We start from the raw sequence: 21,380 nt of genomic DNA on the forward strand, positions 1-21,380 counted from the left end.
TACAACACCACAGTCACAGACATTTTTACAGAGAGTCAATACCGTTCCAAGCCAGCAGAGGGCAACACAATCGTGGTGGTGCTCGTCCAATGCACCAGAGCGAGCGATTCCCACCATCCAGGAAACAAAGCCCCAACAGCCGGCAGTGGAACCACTCTCGACACGACACTGGTAAGCTCAGTCCTGAGCAGTGTTAATTTCGTTGACTAAATATTTTCGTCATTATTTTCGTCACGAATATATTTTTGCCGACGAAAACGAAACGAAAACTAAAATAGAAGGCACTGATGGAGACTAAAACTATGACTAAATTGATTGACATTATCGTCAACGAATAAAGGACGAGACGAAAATAGACTGTGACGAAAATCAAATCAGCAGACGGGAGAGATGCGAGGAATGAGCAAAAGAACCGGCAAAACAGAACAGACTGCATGAGAGAAGAGAACCAATCAGAGCCTGACTTATTGAGACGTGAAGCGAAGGTTTTCAGTTTTTATGAGCTCCCGGGAAGTCGGCATTCGAAGAGGTGATAGGGACTTTAAGCAACAGCCTCTGGTGGAACGGCAACGCCATTCTGGCGTTGTATTGCGCCTGCGCGAATTTAACTGCTACTTTGTGACGTTCTAATTTAACGGTCTACTACGGGAGAACAGCTGATTTGCCGGAGTCGCTACAACGTGAGAGGTTAGGTAAATAAATGTTATGTTTTTAGACTTATTTACATCATACAATATTAAAAACTCCTCTTCTGACAAAAGATTGTCATTTAACGCCAAAAGCAATCCTTCTCTTGCTTTTTTAAATTATATATTTTTTTGGATCTCAATAAATGAATTAATGCTGCGTTGCGCTGTTCTGTTTTACCGTTGCTTAGTGACTTTTACGTTCTTGGCTACAGCGGTGTGATGGCAAACTTCCGGTCGCTGTAGCCGTTCCATTCGCAGCTATTGCTTAAAGTCCCTACTGTCTAAAAGAGCGACAAAATGTCCACAGCTCACTTCACGTTTGACGACGAACAAAACAAAACAAAGTGTAAAGCACGCAGAGCGCTCATTCGTGGCAAGAACACAACCAATTTGAAAAGACATTTACAGACGAGCCACCCGGACATTTTCTCAAATGTAATTTCACAACGATGTTCTTTTGTTTATTGAGCTAAGCAAAATTGGAATAGTGCAGTGCGTAGATGTTGTAGCATTAAATATTACGAACTGAAAAGTACTAAAATAGCCCCTTCTTCAAATTAGATGCGAGCACAATACTAATACGTAATATCATGATAAATACATTTGATTAATACTAATGTTTAGTATATTTTATAATGTTCTACTTGTTGACAATATCACAAATATTTCTATATTAGTCATGTGAAACATGAATGTTCACATCCTATCATTATACATACAAATCTAGCAATATTGTAGTATTTAAAACATACAATATTGCTAGACAAATTAATACCTTATAAAATATTGTTACTTTTTTTTATCCACCCAACTTATTAAATATTTACTTTAAATGTATGCACTTATTGTTCAGCTCAGCTGTAAGCTTTAAGGTCCTGGACCTAACGTTATTTTTCTTTTATTGATGGTCAATTGGCAGCTAGTTATTGTTTACATTATCATGACAGTGTTTGTTGCTGCATAAAAGCTTTTGAATCGAAATAAAGACACAGTTGTGTTGAAATAAAGTTGAATTTGTGTTTTATATATTTTGGTTAAGTTTGTTTCCTATACCAGCTGTAAAAAATTGTCTAGTAAATCTGTTATTGATTTTAGTCTTATTTTAGTCGACTAAAATACCAAGCAATTTTAGTCGACTAAAATACCAAGCAATTTTAGTCGACTAAAATACCAAGCAATTTTAGTCGACTAAAATAAGACTAAAATTAAAACAAATCAGATGACTAAAACTTGACTAAAACTAAAAAGAATTATAGTCAAAAGACTAAGACTAAAACTAAATTAAAATTTCGTGTCAAAATTAACACTGGTCCTGAGCCCACGTCAGAAAAACACAGTGCAGCCACGTCTGAGACAGCAGAGATCCTGAGGGTGCTGAAAGAGCTTCTTCACATGAAAACTCGCAAGGAAGATGAGCCAAGCACCCAGAACACTGCCCGTCATCCACAGACCACAGGGCTAACTGTCACAGCGCAAAGTGACAACAACACCCAAGCTCCACAGCCGACAGCTGCACACCCTGAACGAGACAGCACAGGTCCTCACACCAGGTACCACAAACAAAAGGTACCAGAAAATGCTGTTTTGACTACCTGCCGTCGCAGCATGCTACACAAGACCGGTCCTCACCACCCATCAATCGTCACTCCTGCCCTGATGCCAGCATTCCTGGGCAGCCTTGTCAAAAAGGGGGTGGGCCGAAAAGGAGTCAGCATGGAAGACCTGATCGACACAGGATTAAACCTGACGGTGATCTCATCTCACCTTTTCAAAAGACTCCAATTTGAAGCTAAGAGACAAGATCGAACTCTTACACCTCAAACTTATGAACTGAATGTACAGGCGTACAGACAGAACGACATCCGGTTTGAACAGTTTGTTTCCATTCACCTGACAATCGTTCTGATGAGTCTAATACATCCCATGTATGTCCCACCAATGAACACTCATACATTTCTCATCGACAAAGACCTGCTAGAACACTTTGACCCTTTTCTGAACTTCAAACAGCTAAAAGCTTTGCTCAAGTGCGAGAACCTCTTTCTCTCCAGCCACACAGGTTGCTAGAGCTAGACTGTCAGGTCACAGAGGTCACGGGAACTCCCACAGAACCAGACGGTAAGGTCACAGAGGTCACGGAAACCCCAGCAGCCAGCCATGAGTACAACACCCGAACAACAAGCTCAAGTTCATGCCTCTGTACCTTAGTCAACAAACAGGGTACGGTGGTACCATCTTACACCAAAGGGGTCGCTGTTCGGCTCAACCTGCAATGAGGTCAAACCTTAAACCACACGCTGGATTTCTTCCAATCCTCACCTGAATGTGTGGAACTCGGACTCACACTTGCAAACAAAAAGCATGTCAAACACCAACACCTGTTCCAGCAATGTGATAACATCACAAAAACACACAATGTGATCGTGTACTGGAAGAAGGTAAAAGGACACTCGAAGCTACCAAGTCCAGACAATGACTTAAAAGATCAAACTGACACCCTTGCCAAAACTGGCACACTAAACAACATTCTGTGGTCACTCCCAACCCACCCACCCACATTCAAGGTTGAAGTGATTACACACAGCATAAGAACTTTACTAGCTAAACTGCCTACCTCAGAATCGCTTACGCTGGCTCCGTTGTCTACACAGACAAACATAGCGGACATGCGGGCTTCTGAAACCTCCATATTGACTTTGCTTTACCACCTCTCAGACCCCTCCATGCACCCTGGCAACCAGTCTACAGTCACTGACAACCAACGCCCCAAACCACTGCATGATACACAAAACATGCTGCGTGCACAGAACAATATTGTGGGTGGTGCACCGTCTAACATCACAATGCCAGGGCTTGTAATGCCACGGAGCAAAAGGGGAATAATGCCAATATATTTCCATGACTTAGCATGTGCTGCACCACGCAGCACCAGAGCCACTGACAAAACACTGAGGCAAGCGTCATGCCAGCAGCAAGATGTGGCAAAACATGGACCAGGGCGAGCTAAACCCAGTCGCCGCCCACAAAGCAAAGAGACTGCCCTGTCCAACCAAAGACAGCCCTCGTTTGTTTCTTTCTCCCCTTTCTCTCTCTCTCTCCCTATTATCTGTACCAGGATGCTGCTGTGGTTTGCCGTGCCGTGCTGTCAGCCAAAGAGAGGACAGCTGCCACAGAGAAAACCGCTGAGACTCCTGACCACCGATGACAGGGCACACTACCACAGCATTGTAACCGAATGCAGCTGTACAAGGTTCCAATGGAGAGTGGACTCCCTCACTCACACTGAGGCCAATGTCAAACACATGTTCAGCCAACATGAGAAGGTGATTGTTACACAAATGGAGTTAAGTGGACACCACCACCGCTCCAAACAGTTCCCGGGAGCTTTGCTCAGAACCGCTGCTGCCGCCAGAATTTTTAACATTGTTATGTCCAGTGTCAATGCAGCGAACCAGACCATAAACTCCTTGAAACCACTGTTTACTGTCTTCCAGAAGGACTGTGCTGTCTTACACCATCGCCATGCCAGCTCACCTGCTACAAATACACCTGGCCAACTCTCTGGATAGTGCCTTCCTACGGCACGTCAACCCCAAACAGAGAGAAGTGAATGTGCTCCTGAACCAACCCATCAGCGAGTCAAGCCAAGTCTACAGACCTAAAAACATTGTCGGTGTCAGGATGTGGAAAAGCAACACCCACACCAAGACACACATTCCAGATGTGGTGGCCTACCACGACAGCGACACACAGCTGTACCTGGCCCCAAACATGCACATGTGTACTTTGACCAAAGACATTCATTATCTCTGCCTTAGTAAACCCTTCCTCAGACACAACGCTGAAGGAATCTACGAGTTGCAACCTGGGTCAGCGATGCGCGCTGCCCTGCCGAAGCCAAGCCTCGTACACAAGTCACAGAAACGCAAGCAGAGATTGTGGGTAACAGATGGCTCGTCAACACTCCTGTGCGCTCAGCTACACTGACCTACAACCAGTATGACACCGCCACCCGTGCCAACCTGCTTGACCAAGTACAGAAAGGTACCACTCAACACATTGACATTACTCCCGTCGACACAGCCCTCCAAGCACTGTCTCGACAACCCATTCTGAACCCGTCATCTGCGGTCCTAGCCTGGACTGCTGCCGACACTGCACAGTGCATCTCCACTGTCATTGGTCACACCCTGACTCTTGGCGTGACCTTCATCCTATACAGGAGACTCAACGAGATGCAAACCTCTACAGCCAAACTCACGACAACTGTGGCTGGAGGTCTAAGATGGAATCCCCACAGGGACTTCATCTGACGTAAAGGGGGAGATGTAACAGATATGCAGGTCATCGATTCATGGGTTAAATTCAGGCATACAAATTAAACCTTTTTGCACTAAATGCCTGGCCTGGCGCCAGCCTGGCTGGACTTAAATTATTTACGATACCCGTGCGAGCCTCAAAGGGGACATGAAATCCCCCCCACACACACACACACATAAGCACACACACGCAAACAAACTTTTCTTTATACTTTTTATGTCGTTAAGTCGTTAATAATATGTATTTTGAATATGTTTGTGGGTACAATGGTTAATCCTTGTTATGCGAGGATTATAATGTTACTAGCTTATAAATTGGGAATGTTTCTCCTCATCTTAACTTTCTCAAAGAGCCATGTTTCTGTAACCCCCCACTCCTTTGCAGCTCATAAAACTTTATGACCCCCCTGGGCAACAGGACAGGAGAGAAGCCAAGTCACTGGTTTCTTTTCCCAATGCATTCTAAACTATTAGCTTTTGTTTTTATGTTTTCTAAATGTATTAAGTATTTCTTTTTGATACATTAGATGTTTCCCATATAAATTGGGACTATCGGCAATTTATTAGCGTGTGTTAATCTTTAAATGTGTGTAATTCTGCATTTGAATGTAACTTCATGTTTTGATCATTTATATATATTATTTTTGGTATCTGTTTAATCGTCATGCTTTAACGGACCCATTTATCTAAAGCAAAATGTGGTTAAAATCTATTAATCTTGAATTAAGAGCTTGCTAGAATATCCCTGATGAAATCTGACAAGCCCTAAATCATTAGGGTGGGTGTTTCCACAGAGACAAAGGAACTTTTTCCCGCTTCAGATCGCGGACGTTCATTGGTTGTTCACGCGAAAAGAAGCGTGAACCATCCCAAGCCATAAGAATCGACCGAACAAGGTCCGCCTTCTCTTCTTCCTCTCTTCGTTCTCGGACACGCTGCTCTCCTGTGCGACCCTCGTCGCTCCCGCAAGTCCCTTGGCTCAGATTGTTTTCTTTTCTTTTCTTTACTAAGTTTAGGGGTGCTCCGATCACGATCGGCCGATCGTTAATGCGCATCTCGTCAGTAAAGCCGGTTCTCTAATCAGCGGTTTATTCCATCAGGTGTGTGATTTCACATAGAGCAGCTGCTACTACACAGAGCCATTGTTAACTGAGAAGATGCGCCAAAAAACGCTGAAAATGAAGTGGATTTGCGCATATTCTCTATTAACAATAGCTCTGTGTAGTAACAGCTGCTCTTTGTGAAATCATGCACCTGATGGAATTAACCGCTGATTAGAGAACCGGCTTTACTGACGAGATGCGCATAACGATCGGCCGATCGTGATTGGAGCACCCCTAACTAAGTTTATTCAACTATTCGCCTCTCCACACAAGAGGGACGAATTCTGGAACATTGTTTGTTGAACCTTTCAAATACTGCGCAAAGACAGAACAAAGGCCCCGCTCACGCAGCTCCACGCTCACGCCAAGATCCAACGCGGCACACGCATGCTGTTTTCAAAAGGACCAGCGCACGCACGCTGGGCCATGCAAGTATCACTTTTTTATGGAGATTTTAAAATGCTGCTTTAAAGTTGGCCTGTGATTTGATTCGTGTTAGCTGACAAGGGTTACTGACTGTGATTTCCATACCTGAGCTCATTCTGTGATCTCATTCATTCTCTCTCTCTCTCTCTCTCTCTCTCTCTCTCCTTTATTTGGATTCCGTTATGTCTTGTAAAAAGTTTACTGTCTGTATTGTCGTACACATATTTACTCTGTGTGATTTGTAGTTTCGATGTATTATTCAATTATTAAAAACCCATATATTCATGATTCTTGTCTCCACCACCCGCTCGCATTACGAGTCTGTGATGCCTGATCTTTAGCTACAAGCTTTAAATTTAGAAACTACATTTATCATAATGATAGGATAATGTTTTCATGGCCAGAGAATATTTTTCCTTGAATTATAAGAAGTGATAACTTTATTGAAAATTGATAGTTTAATCTTACGGCCGTTTGCTGGACAAACCACTGTTTGATTTGCAGTAATTTACAGTAAGAGATATCACAATGAAATTTAGTGTAACTGTCATATGAGATAGGTATTAATCATATTCCTGATTAATTATTAAAATTCCCTATATATCATTTGAGTTAATTATTCTGTACAACCCATTGTTGCTACACTAATCTTCCAGGTACTTTAGAACACGATGGAAACACAGAAAACAACAGGTCCGGGGGGAAAAAGTTTCTGGGAAAAAAGTTCGGTGGAAACACAGCATTAGATAAGCAAAGACATCATTACTGATGATGCTCTTCGTCAAGGCCACAAACTCATTTAACCTGTTTAAAAACAAATGGCTTCTGAGTAAAAGGAAATCTGTACCGTATGAACTATCATCAACTTGCTGCGCGAGTGTCAACATGTCCTCCACAATTTCACAGATTTCAAAAATTTTTCAAAACATTCCGCAAAATCGTCTATTAATAATTGTTTATTACCGTCAACTGTGAATGACATCACTTCCCAATGCAAACACACCCAATAAAATGGCCCCACCCCTGTCACTTGACTGACAGGTTTCTGTGTAGACGTCGGAAATTCAAATGCAAAAGGAATTGCGATTTCATTTGAGTTTTGGCAGTCTACATGCACAGAGCAGAGAGAGTGAAAAAGCAAATGTGGTAATTAATATTGCTTTTTAAATATGACAGGCTCATAGCTCATAAGACATGAGAATTGCATTTGCGAATGGACTTTGTTTTATAATTTGAAATGTGCGTTCGCGAACATTTCAATGCAAAAGGTAAAGCGCGATTTGCATTTGGGTTTGGATAATGTCACATTTTATGCATCCACAAATTGGTCACCTCCCCGACTAAGGCACTAATTCTCCCCCAATCGCTTCGTTTCGCAATCGTTTGCCCAGGTGCCCCACTCTAGGAAGAGTCCTACTGGTTCCAAACTTCTTCCATTTACAGATGATGGATGCTACTGTGCTCATTCAATTCTGCATAAATTATTCTGTCTCCTTCCCAAGATCAGTGACTCTATACAATCCTGTCTCTGAGGTATACAGACAATTCCTTGGACTTCATGGCTTGGTTTGTGCTCTGACATGCACTGTGGGACTTCACATAGACGTGTCTTTCCAAATCATGTCCAATTAACTGAATTGTTAATAAATTTGCAAAGATTTCAAATAAACTAGTAGTCCCTATGATGCACCTTATGTCAGAATGATTGATGAGTTTGACCTTAGTGACCTTTCCCCTCCCCCTGTAGCGCACCCACATGGTGACCTCCCACGTTGTGTTGACCCTGTGACGTGTTAATGATATTATGATACTTGACCCCAAAGAACTAGTTAATTATAGACCAATCTCGAATCTCCCTTTTCTGTCCAAGATACTAGAAAAGGTGGTATCCTCACAATTATATTCCTTCTTAGAGAAAAATGGTATATGTGAGGATCTCCGGTCAGGATTAAGACTGTATCATAGTACTGAGACTGCTCTCCTTAAAGTTACAAATGATCTGCTCATATCATCTAATCTTGGTTGTATCTCTCTATTAGTTTTATTGGATCTTAGTGCTGTGTTTGACACAATTGACCACAACATTCTTTTGCATAGACTTGAACACTATTTTGGCATTAACGGAAGTGCATTAGCATGGTTTAAATCATACTTATATGACCACCATCAGTTCGTAGCAGTGAATGAAGATGTATCATATCGATCACAAGTGCAGTATGGAGTACCTCAAGGCTCAGTACTAGGGCTGCTACTCTTCACGCTTTATATGTTACCCTTGGGAGATATCATCAGGAAACATGGTGTTAGCTTTCACTGTTATGCTGATGATACTCAGCTCTATATTTCTTCACAGCCTGGTGAAACAAACCAATTTGAAAAATTAATGGAATGCATAGTCTATGTAAAAACTGGATGACGAAAAAAACAGAGGTGTTGATTATAGGACCTAAAAACTCTGCATGTAATAACCTAGAACACTGTCTAAGACTTGATGGTTCCTCTGTCAATTCTTCGTCATCTGTTAAATGACGAAGGTTCCCTGGGTGTGCTATTTGATCGCAATCTTTCCTTAGAAATATTTTCCACATTACTAGCATTTGTAAAACTGCATTTTTCCATCTCAAAAATATATCTAAATTACGGCCTATGCTCTCAATGTCAAAAGCAGAAATGTTAATCCATGCATTTAAGACCTCAAGGTTAGATTATTTTAATGCTTTATTGGGTGGTTGTTCTGCACGCTTAGTAAACAAACTACAGCTAGTCCAAAATGCAGCAGCAAGAGTTCTTACTAGAACCAGGAAGTATGACCATATTAGCCCGGTCCTGTCAACACTGCACTGGCTCCCTATAAAATATCATATAGATTTTAAAATATTGCTTATTAATTATAAAGCCCTGAATGGTTTAGCACCTCAGTATTTGAATCAGCTCCTTTTACATTATAATCCTCTACGTCCGCTACGTTCTCAAATCTTTGATAATACCTAGAATATCAAAATCAACTGTGGGCGGCAGATCCTTTTCCTATTTGACACCTAAACTCTGGAATAACCTACCTAACATTGTTCGGGAGGCAGACACACTCTTGCAGTTTAAATCTAGATTAATCTAGATTACTTGCTACATCATTAGAAGAATGCAACTACGCTAATATTAGTCTGTTTCTCTCTTATTCCAAGGTCACCATAGCCACCAGATCCAGTCTGTATCCAAATCAGAGGGTCACTGCAGTCACCCGGATCCAGTACGTATCCAGACCAGACGATGGATCAGCACCTAGAAAGGACCTCTACAGCACTGAAAGACAGCGGAGACCAGGACAACTAGAGCCCACCAGGACAAGACCACAGGAAACAGATGATTCTTCTGCTCAATCTGACTTTGCTGCAGCCTGGAATTTAACTACTGGTTTCATCTAGTCAGAGGAGAACTGGCCCCCCAACTGAGCCTGGTTTCTCCCAAGGTTTTTTTCTCCATTCTGTCACCGATGGAGTTTTTGGTTCCTTGCCGCTATCGCCTCTGGCTTGCTTAGTTGGGGTCACTTCATCTACAGTGATATTGTTGACTTGATCGCAAATAAATGCACAGACACTATTTAAACTGAACAAAGATGACATCACTGAATTCAATGATGAACTGCCTTTAACTATCTTTTTGCATTATTGACACACTGTTTTCCTAATGAATGTTGTTCAGTTGCTTTGATGCAATGCATTTTGTTTAAAGCGCTATATAAATAAAGATGACTTGACTTGATATCTCGATGTGAAAACTGGCATATGCAAAATTCCGACATCAATCTTTGATCTCCGGGGATGACATACGATGTTTGTACAAATGTGTGACTGTTTCAGAGCGGTGTCAGGAGACAAATTACCTCCTGAGGAATGTTTTTGTAGATTTGAATGGTCTGTTCCTAAATCAGGGGGCTTTCCCTACACTGAAAAAATAAAAACCTTGTATCAACTTAAAAAAATTGAAGTAATCAATCACACGAAACATTTGACATTGACTCAATGTAAATAATTTAATTTAGTTTAACTTGAAAATTTTAAATCCATGCAAACCACTTTTTAAAGGTTGATCAATCTAATTATTTTAGGTTGGAACAAACTAATTTTTTTAAATTAGAACAAACCAACTAAACTTATATGTATATGTTAAATTAAATTAATTATTTTAGTTTGGAACAAACTAATTTTTATAGGTCCGATTAAATTAATTATTTTATTTAATTAATGATTTCAATAAATTTTAATCAATGACTACTCAGAACACTTTTCCTTTAGAACACATTTATTGTTCAATAAACTCACAACATTGAACATTTGCTTCAAATGTATGAAGACTGACAGCAGAAATACTTGAAACACTGCAATCAGTCTCTTCAGTTGTTCATAAGACTTGGCCTTATTCAACCTTTGTACCTGGTAGCCATCGAACTTGGGCAGCCACATTTGTAAATGCTGCAGTGAAAATGCAGCCTTTTTAGTACAACCTTTTTATTAAAAGGATCTAAAGTCTTGGCTGTAAAAACACAATAAAATGTAACAATTATGCAATTATACAATTAATCCCTGTACAGCTGGGTGGTCAGTCTAGTGACTTTTGGGGTCATCTTTATTCCATCAAGCTCCATCAGGACCTTTTGCACAAATTCAAAGGTGAACTGTAGCCTTTTTGGATATTTTAGGTTTAGTGTATATATGAGCCCAGCAACCGATGGCAACTCGTTCAGGACCTCTTTTCCTTCGACAACAATTTTAATGTCTTTAGGTGGATGGAGAGGATCCTCTTTCCCAGTGATAAAGATCGCCATGGTTGTCCGCTCCAGTTCTTCAACCTCATTATCCTGCACAAAAAAAAGAAAGAAAATATGTTATAATTTCAGAAAAATCTCCCGATTTCATGTTAGATTATAATGTGCCAAGCTCTTATACAATCTAAACTTTCAAAACAAAACATTTGATTAGCAAATCAAAATAATCAAATGTTCATTACAAGGGATGTGACTAAATTAAAAGTGATGATCTAGTTTTACTTAGTAGATCTGGTAGACAACTTCCCAGATGAGAGAAAATTTTACACTTTACGATGCCTAATTATCACGAACGTCCTCATGACATTGGAAATAGAACTTACCACAAGCAATGATCACTGGCAGGAGATTCCAAATAATTTGCACAGCAGGAACAGCTGATTGGTGGCTGCTTCCCTGAAGCTGAAAGAGAAAACATGATTTAAGTTTCAGCCATCAAAGTGTGTTAACTACTAACATCATACACAAATTAAGAATACCCAACATTTAACATTAATAGATATATACTTTATTTTATGATTTTAGGAAAGCTGGCTAACATTTTGGTGAATTTCTACCACATGTAAATGCTGTTAATAGTGTAGCAAACTAACATTACCAGATACAAATAGCTGTGCCTTGTAATATTATGGCTGATAAATACTGAACACAAGATAATTAGGAGTGTAAATAAAAGATCACATAGGACCTTTAGCTATTGATAGCATAAGTAACCATTACCATTAATCAAGTTTCAGAGTTTCAGGGATGCAAACACATGTAAAATGTAGTCAAAAAGTATTTTGGGCAGTTTGATTCAATAAACCGGTTGAAAAAAAAAACAGCATAGGTCTGTGCAGGAATGTAATGGGAGTTACCAAATCAGGGTGTTTTTACACCATGATACCTGATTGGCTAATGTCATAGTGATGTTAGGTTTAGGGCTGGGGTTGGGTAAGGGTGATCATTTTAATTGCATGATTTAGAAACACCCAGCAGTTTGAAAACACTCACAAGGTGATAAACGCCCACTTTTGCTCTGCAGAGACCCAAGTCAAAAAAAAAAAAAAACAGTCCATCTGTTCTTTTATGCTCAACGTTTTGACGTCATTAGAGAAGTCTATCAAATATCAAAAGTCCTTAATCATAACTTTAGTCAGTTAAAAACCTCATAATCATGGAAAGTTTACAATTAAGTTTTGCAACAACACACGGAATAAAGTAACAGCAATAATGTGCATGAGGATTTAAGTCTTGAAGATATAAAGTAAATAAATTAGATGTCATAAGGGCAGAAATCGTAATCCACTTACTATACATAATTTATTGCAATGTATTTGTTATGAAATAAACTTACGTTTCGCCAGGTCAGAATCAATAACAAAAGAACCAGTTCAGTTCAGACGCTCTGTGTGTCAGTCTGCTTCACGCTGAATCATGCATGCGCAGTATCATCAGCTCATCGGTTATCAAATCGGACGTGTCCGACAGAAACGATTCTCGGTTCAGTGTACGTACTGCTGATCGGAAAACTGATGCAACTGGTTCTTGACTCGAGAAAGAGAACCGCTCCAGCAGTGGGCGTGTTTGTTTGTAATCTGGCTCGGCGTTCATCTTCAGTTCTCTCTTCACAGCAGTTCAGTCAGTGTACTGTTTGAGTACATGAATTACTCCGGGATATTGGTTTGTTTGAACTCAGAGGGAGTGTCAGCCACATTAAAAAAGTTAACATCTTAAGTCATTTGTGGATTAATGCTTATTGGAGACGTGAATCGTTTCAAACGATTCAGTTCGATTTGGTGAACTAGTTCAAACGGTTCACTAAGAAGAACCGGTTAAATCGAACGATTCGTTCACGGCAAAAAGCTAAGAAATGTCAAGCGCACAAATCCTCGTGTATATCTGTCCAACAGTTTATCGATCATTTGTTTATTCACGGTTTTAAATTCCATTTATTGTTGGTTTGATGCCAATTCATAGTTCTTGCAATGTGTGATCTAACAGACACACCGTGGCGAGTCGTTTAAAAACAGCAAAAAACTCCAACAAAATAATCATTTTATGCAAATCCACGGCCCTTTATCTACAGATCAAGCATCATAATGTGAATATATCATATTGGAGAGAGTTTTACCGTGTATCCTGCTCGATCCTGCTGTAACGGACGAGGCGCGCGGTTTGAATTTAAAATGGAGAATGATTGACAGCCGCAGGGAGAGGGAAGACGAGTTTCCGTAAACTGTAATTTAATGATCTAAATATAATTCTGACCCTCAGATTAAGCTATGGAATGACTTCAGATGACTTTGTGAAATTATAATCAGAACCTCTCAGAACTGCACGATTCACACAAGTCATGCAGACTGACGCGAAAAAAGCGGGAGGTGTCGAAAAGCGCGCTGTTTGCATCCATGAAGTTTGAAGCTTGAACCTGGGGATTTACTACTGCATTTCAAGTGTCAGAAATTGAGCGGAAAAAAAATGTCTAGCATAATTATGCATTTAGAAATAATAGTGATATCCTAGTGATAATTACATACTATCGAGCGTGAATGCTGAAATTACGAGTCAAGGCCAACGTTAATTGAAAAAAATAATAAACATTAAGGGTATACAAAGTTGATTATTTTACCTTCTTCAGGGTTGCTCGTAGTTCTTCTGTGTCTCTCAGCCAGCCTGGAGGGGTCTGTTGAAGTGTAAGTTACTGCGGCCGCCGCTTAACACACAGTTCAACTGTAACGGACGTTTTTTTTTTTAATTCTTTAAATAAACAGGTCAGGTGGTCAGAGAGCGGAACTCCAACTCAGCAATGCGCATGTGCAAACCATGCTTAATTTAATAAAATTGCTTTGATCAAATGAATAAATTCAGTTTAATGTCCCGCTGCAAATCATATTGTATCCATGTAAAAAAAATGGATTCAACCATAAATATAAACTAAAACGTTTAGTTTAAATGAAAAACACAATAATTTTAAGCTATTTCAACGACAAAATACACATTAAACGAATAACAGCAATGTTAGACTTTTTTCAGTGTATCCGGTGTCTGGTTGCGTTCCAAGGCAGGGGTTTTTGCTGTCTCTGTCTCACTCTATGGGAGATGTGAGAAAGAAATTGGTTTTAAGGTTAATAATTAATAAACAATTCTGTCAGATCAGGAGATCACAATATGTGTGTGCTCATATTTAAAATCTAATGTATAAAATAATTTAAATAAAATAGTTAACATATCTATTAATAAATTGTTGATAAAACAATTAATAAATAAAAATACCCATACATTTTCCAGGAGAAAGTCTTCCTTGTGCAAGCATCACAAAACTTCAAATGTTTGAGTTGGAAAAGCTCTCTTTCTTCCCCCCTCTCATCCTCTCTGTATAATTCATGCACACATGTGCACTCGATTGCAAGTCTTTTTCTCTTCTTTTAAATTAAAATAAATAATTTATGTGATCACATGATATAAAACCAATCAAAACATGTAAGCTAGTTTTTGTAATCACTAAAAATATAAAAACATTGTACAATTTACCAGGATCGGGAATAATTTAACAGGCCAAACAGTAAGGGTTATTTGACACGGACATGTCAAATGTTTTATGGAGGCTTTACACTGACATTCATTTTATACACTATCATCCCCTAAAGCTACCCATCACAGTAAACTTTCAAATTTTCAGAAACATCATGTTTCTAATCTAGAAAAGCATACTCATGGTGACAAACATTTAGAGTATTACTACATTCCATTATGAGATTCCATAGATATAATGATTTTTTACTATACAAACTGTACACTAGAGGGCTGCATTAGGATTGAGTCCCGCCGGGTCCCGCGGGACCCAACACAAATCTCGCGGGAGCGGGCGGTTTGAATTTTGCTGCGGGCGGGAATGGGCGGCAAAAAAAAAACACCCGCGGGATAGGGAGGTTGCCTAGAGACATGATGGAGAAGATGTAAATAGATGATGTAGAAAAGAACCGTATGTTATTTATTAGTGTTGTTTTTTTAGCACAGCCCCTCGTTGCCATTTGTTAATTAGGTCAAGAGGCGTGATGATGTCAGTGTTACTGTGCAGGCGAATACCTGCGACATTTGGCTAATAATTGTAAAACTGTTTTTCATGTAGCCTAGTTTATCATAATATGTATATTTTTTTTGCAAAGCAGTCTATTTTTATGTGCAAAGTTTTTGATAAAAACGAAATTATATTTGAATGTATTGTGTGTTTTGTCTTTTTTTTTTTTTTAACATGCAGGCCAGGGAAACGAAACAAACAAACCCATGAGTCTCTTTAATAATATCAATACAAATACGTGTTTTTTTTTTCCTGCGGGACGGGAGAAGACACAAAATCAATGCATCTCTATTATTGTGCGGGAATAAATTGTCAGAGTTTTGCGGGTGTGGGCGGGAGTGGACATACATATTGCAGGAGCGGGCGGGAGTGTAACACATACGTTGCGAGAGCGGGCGGTAATGGTCAGAAATTCGGCGGGAGCGGGCGGGAGCAGGATGAAGAAAACAGTCCCGCGCAGGGCTCTACTGTACACCTATAAATTGTCACGATCAGTAGCTGGAGTGCCCATGAACTTCAGTAGAGGGCACTCCACTCAGGACCATTCCACCCATCAACCAACAGATGTCACCATTTCATCACTTGGACACTACCACCTCTCATCTGTTGCACACAACCCAAACTACATCTCCCATGAGTCACTGCATCACTATCACCTTGCCACACCTGCACCTCATTCATTAACTAATCTCCTTGCCACACCTGCACCTCCTTTACACACTCATATAAGCAGCAGTCACACACAGTCACTTTGCAAAGTCTTGTTTAGCCTGTATTACAATTTTCGAGTGTTTTCCTTGTGTTTGTTCTTCCTGTGTCTGATCTGATTGGATTGTTTAACCAACTCTGATTCTCTGCTGCCTGCCCTGATCTCTGCTTGTTACTGTTTATGATTCTTGATATCCCTGATATACCTGACGCCATTCCTGATTTCTGCCTCTTTGACGATTTTTAAATAAAGCACTACATTTGGATCCAAACGATTCTGACTTCCTCCGTAACAGAAGACTTCGCCAAACCAGGATCCAGCAGCCTTAAGAAGTACATCCAGGTCATTCATGAACCCAGTAGCCCAAATTATGCGTCTACGTCAAGATGAACGGCCCATTGAAGATTATGTAGTGGACTTTACTGAACTGGCTCACTTAACATTAGATGAGGTATGTTTAATTATTTTTTTTTCTGTGGAGGGTTTTCCGAGCCACTCAGCTCCCTTATGCCCTTACATGGTCCTTATTGGACACTTGAACATTATATTGATGTTGCATTGCAAATTTGTGGTTCACCCTTCACTGTGGAAGTTGCTGAGAAGACTTTTTACAAAACGGCCGCCATTCACGTCTCAGCCGAACTCCCAGAGCTCTCGTCCTATCCTGTCATGGCCATGGAGGCCGTCTATGAGCTCTCATTCATTCCGGTCATGGCTATGGAGGAAATCCACCAACTCCCTGTCTGTCCTGTCACATCCACGGAGGTCCTCCATGAACTCTCCGCCTGCCCTGTCATGGCCACGGAGGCCGGCTACCATCTCATCATGGCCACGGAGGCTGCTATTAACCTGTTTATGTTCTGTTTCAGTTCCACCTGACCAGACTTGCACTCCTGTGCCATTGACTCCTGTCCCGTCCTCTCAGCTGTGGTGGTCCTCTGCTTCGCCCTGGTGGGCTTCTGTCCCGTCTTCTCAGCTGTGGTGGTCTTCTGCTCCACCCTGGTGGGCTTCTGTCCCATCTTCTCAGATGTGGTGGACCCTTGTTTCCGAGTTAAGCCCACGGTGGGCCCCTGTTCCTGAGCTAACCCTCTGGAGTCGATAAACACTGATACAGGTTATGAGTCATTTTCTCCTGATAACCCCGAAAAGAACTTAAATTACACTTTCAGTTTTAATTGTACAGATAAGAGCAATACATTGATCAAATCTATAAAGGGTCTACTTTTTTTTTTGGATACAGACATAACAACAAAACTTTTGTGCACTTACAAAATAACAATAACAAACAAGGTGTGCTGTCTGCAGCGTTTGTCTGCGCTGATCTTCATTTACAAACACGTCATTAAAATGAACTGTAACTCCGTGAATACTCAACGAAGAGAGAGATATCTATAGAAAGCTTGACAAACTAACTTTTAAACTACTTTAAAACTAAACAAGTGCCGCCGAACACAGATATTCTGTGATAAACTAATCAATATGAAAACAAAGCGATGTCCGTTTTTCATGTCTCCCTTCATTATATCTAATGTGACCACGCCCCCGTGCTGAACGCTCTATTCAGATTCAAACTGATCCCATTTCATACGTGCCCATGGTAGGAATTCTGACCAACGATGCTGTTCTCTGTTGCAATAGGACCATAGGTATCTGCCTAGTTCCTCATTCAAGCATACCACCTGACCATTGGCTTAGGGATGATAACCAGAAGTGAGACTGACGTTGATAACCAGCTGTTTGCAGAATGCTCTCCATACTTGAGATGTAAACTGGGTACCTCTGTCACTGACTATATCCTCCGGGATTCCGTAGTTCCTGAACACATGGTGGAACATAGCCTGAGCCATCTCCATGGCGGTGGGGAGTCCTTTCAACGGGACTAACCAGCAGGACTTGGAGAATCTGTCAATAATAACAAGGATTGCCATGAAACCATGGGACAGCGGTAAGTCAGTAACAAAGTCAATTGAGAGATGAGACCAGGGACGTTGTGGAATGGGCAGAGGTTGCAGGAGTCCAGAGGCTAATTCCTTGGGGGTCTTAGATTGAGCACAAACCTGACAAGCTTTGACACAATTAGTGACATCCTTGGACATTGAAGGCCACCAGACTGAGTTACATACAAGGTGTAGAGTGTGAGAGATACCTGGGTGGCCAGAGCTGACTGAGGAGTGGACCCACTGAATGACTCTGGGGCACAGACTTTGTGGAACATAATGGAGGTGAGGTGGGCAGTTGGTAGGAGCTGGATCTTGGATCTGTTCCCGTTTAATCTCCTCCATGATATCCCAAGTAATTGGGGCAATGATTACTGATGGGGGAAGAATGTATTCTGGGGTTTTGTTGTCAATGAGGAGATCATACTGCCTGGATAGAGCATCTGTCTTACTGTTTTTACTTCCTGGGCGATAAGTCACTAAGAATTGGAAGCGAGTAAAGAAGAGGGACCATCGAGCATGGCGAGGGTTGAGTCGTTTTGTACCTTTAATGTACTCTAGGTTTTTATGATCAGTAATCACTTGGAACGGGTGGACTGCTCCCTTGTGCCAGTGCCTCCATTGCTCTATTGCTGCTTTCATAGACATGAGTACTTTATTCCCTACATCATAGTTTTTATTTGGCTGCCGTTAACTTCCTGGAAAAGAAAGCACTAGTGTACAGTTTACCCGGTTGACCATGGCGCTGAGAGAGTACGGCCCCAATGCCTGAGTCCGAGGCATCTACTTCCACGATGAATGGTAAATTGGGGTCAGGATGCTTGATGATAGGAGCCATGGTAAATTTTACTTTTAAGACATTGAATGCTTGACTAGCCTCCTCACTCCACCTGAGCTTGGAAGGTTTCCCCTTGAGAAGTGATGTCAGTGGTGCTGCAACCATGCTTTGGTTTTTAATGAACCTTCGGTAAAAGTTAGCAAATCCTAGGAATCTCTGAAGTTCCTTGATAGTGGAAGGTTGAGGCCACTCCGTTACTGTTTTGACCTTGGCCTCATCCATCTTAACACCCCGATGACTAATGTGATAACCCAGGAATGATGTCTGCTTGACGTGAAACTCACATTTCTCTGCCTTGACGTACAGGTGATTTTTCAGGAGCCGAGTGAGGACGGTCTTGACATGGTTAACGTGTTCTGCCTCAGACTTGGAGTAGATGAGAATGTCATCAATGTAAGCAATTACATACTGGTTAAGCAGGTTCCGGAAGATCTCGTTTATGAAAGACTGGAAGACAGCAGGTGCGTTGGCAAGTCCATACGGCATGACCTGATACTCATAGTGCCCTCTAGTGGTGAGGAAGGTCATCTTCCACTCGTCGCCCTCCTTGATGCAAATGAGGTTGTATGCACTTCGTAAGTCTAAATTGGTGTAAATCCTTGCTTCACGGAGCTGTTCCAGAGCGGAAGGGACCAATGGTAAAGGGTAGCGGAATTTTATCGTGACGTTGTTTAATCCCCGATAATCAATACAGGGCCTGAGTCCTCCGTTTTTTTTTCTCCACAAAGAAGAACCCTGCTGCAGCTGGAAAAGTGGAAGGTCGGATGAGTCCTGAACTTAGGGCCTCCTCAATAAAATCCTCCATGGCTTGGGATTCTGTACGAGACAAGGGATATACACGACTCTTGGGAGGCATGGCATTGGGGTGTAAAAAATGGGGTGGTAGTTGTGTTGCCTTAATTTTGCTAAATACCTCTGCTAGGTCATCGTAACAGGGGGGAATATTGACAGACTTTGTGCTTGAAGGGCTTTCAACACTAGTGATACAGCAAGGCTGGGGTACAGATGAGAAACAGTTATTTTCACAGAAGGCTGACCACTTGGTCAACTCATCCTAATGCCAGAACAGGGTCGTGAATGGACAGCCATGGGAATCTGAGGATGACTTGGTGCTTAGGAGAGTTAACAACATAGAAGGATATGGATTCCTGGTGAAATAACCCCACTTGTAATGTAAGAGTATTAGTTTGTTGAATTATGCCAGTTCCGATTGCTGTGTCGTTGATGGCCTTGATTTTAATGGGTGGGTTACATGGTTGGACGGGTAAGTTATACTTCTTGACAATATTTTCATGAATGAGATTTAATGCTGCTCTGGAGTCAATCATTTCTGTCAATGAGATGGACAGTTCTTCAGTTTTTAAGTTAAGGGGAAATTTGAAGGATCGTTTATTTGGGATCCACAAGTGTTCCATATTTACCAAAATGGGCTTCTGGGCCTTGTGTGGACATCTCTGACAACAATGGCCTGGTTCACCGCAGTAAAAACAGAGATGGCATCGCCGTGCTCGTTCACTTTCCGAAAGTTTGGTATAGTTGACTTGCATGGGTTCTTCGGCATTTTAATTACAGTCGGGATAACAGGCGGGATCTCCTTCACATACCTTCCTCGCAGAGTCTGTCTCATCAAATTATCCATCTTGATTGCAAGCGTGACGCAGTCAGTAAACAATGAATTTTCTCCTTTACATACGAGCTCTGCCTACAGATCCGTGTTGAGGATTCTCTGGAATACGGCTTTTAGCGAAACATCATTTCACCCACTCTGAGCAGCGAGGGTGCGAAACAATATGGCGTACTCTGCGGCTGTTCTGTTCCCTTGCGACAGTTGCAGAATTTGAGTTGATATATCCTTGCTCCCCGGGGGATATTCAAACACTTCTCAAAGTTATTGCAGGAAATAGTCAAAGGATCGTCTGAATCTTATGTCAGTATCCCAAACGGCTGCAGCCCAGTCGATCGCCTTCCCAGACAATAAAGACACCATGACGGTACATTTCTTTTCGTCAGAATTAAATTTGTCTTCCTGATTGTCAAAATAAATCTTCACCTGACGAACAAACCCCTGACATCTATCAGCTGAACCATCAAATATATCGGGTAGTGCAAAACACACCGCTCTAGGCGTGGTTGACGGAAGCGACTGGATGTAGTTCTTCAAGTGCTCGTTGACTGCTTGAAATGTACTCAACTGAACTTGGTACCGCTTTAAGACTTCACTTTGATAAGCGAACGCCGCTTGCATGTTAAAAACTTCGACTGGATTCAGTTGAAGCAAAATATTCTATAACGAAGAGGCTGAGGCAGAATGTGAGTCCATTTGCAGGAGTTTATTAAAGGAAGATCGTACAAACAGAGTCGTGTTACCTGGCATTGTGTCAGTACCGTAAGGACAGTCCCATCTTTCAACATACTCAGGGGTTATCAAGTAGGCAGAAACGAGAAGACAGGCCAACAGGTCAAACACAAACATCAGT

The 21,380-nt window shown here is 41.2% G+C and overlaps 1 protein-coding gene and 1 long non-coding RNA gene across 4 annotated transcripts in view; both read right to left on the reverse strand.

Moving 5' to 3' along the window:
- The window catches only part of nadka (NAD kinase a), a 218,139-nt gene that overhangs the window by 115,185 nt on the left and 81,574 nt on the right, over nucleotides 1-21,380 (reverse strand). The window lies entirely within an intron of this gene.
- Nucleotides 10,819-14,365, reverse strand: LOC113107885 (uncharacterized). Of its 3 annotated transcripts, none has more exons than XR_003292717.1 (3): nucleotides 13,971-14,365; nucleotides 11,683-11,761; nucleotides 10,819-11,392 (listed from the first exon to the last, which is right to left on the reverse strand). It is a non-coding gene; the product is annotated as an uncharacterized LOC113107885 (long non-coding RNA). The 3 variants fall into 3 exon arrangements; XR_003292716.1 differs by lacking the exon at nucleotides 13,971-14,365 and adding an exon at nucleotides 13,473-13,907; XR_003292718.1 differs by lacking the exon at nucleotides 13,971-14,365 and adding an exon at nucleotides 12,696-12,730.

Source organism: Carassius auratus, chromosome 8 (genome assembly GCF_003368295.1).
Source record: "Carassius auratus strain Wakin chromosome 8, ASM336829v1, whole genome shotgun sequence".
NCBI lineage: Eukaryota > Metazoa > Chordata > Actinopteri > Cypriniformes > Cyprinidae > Carassius > Carassius auratus.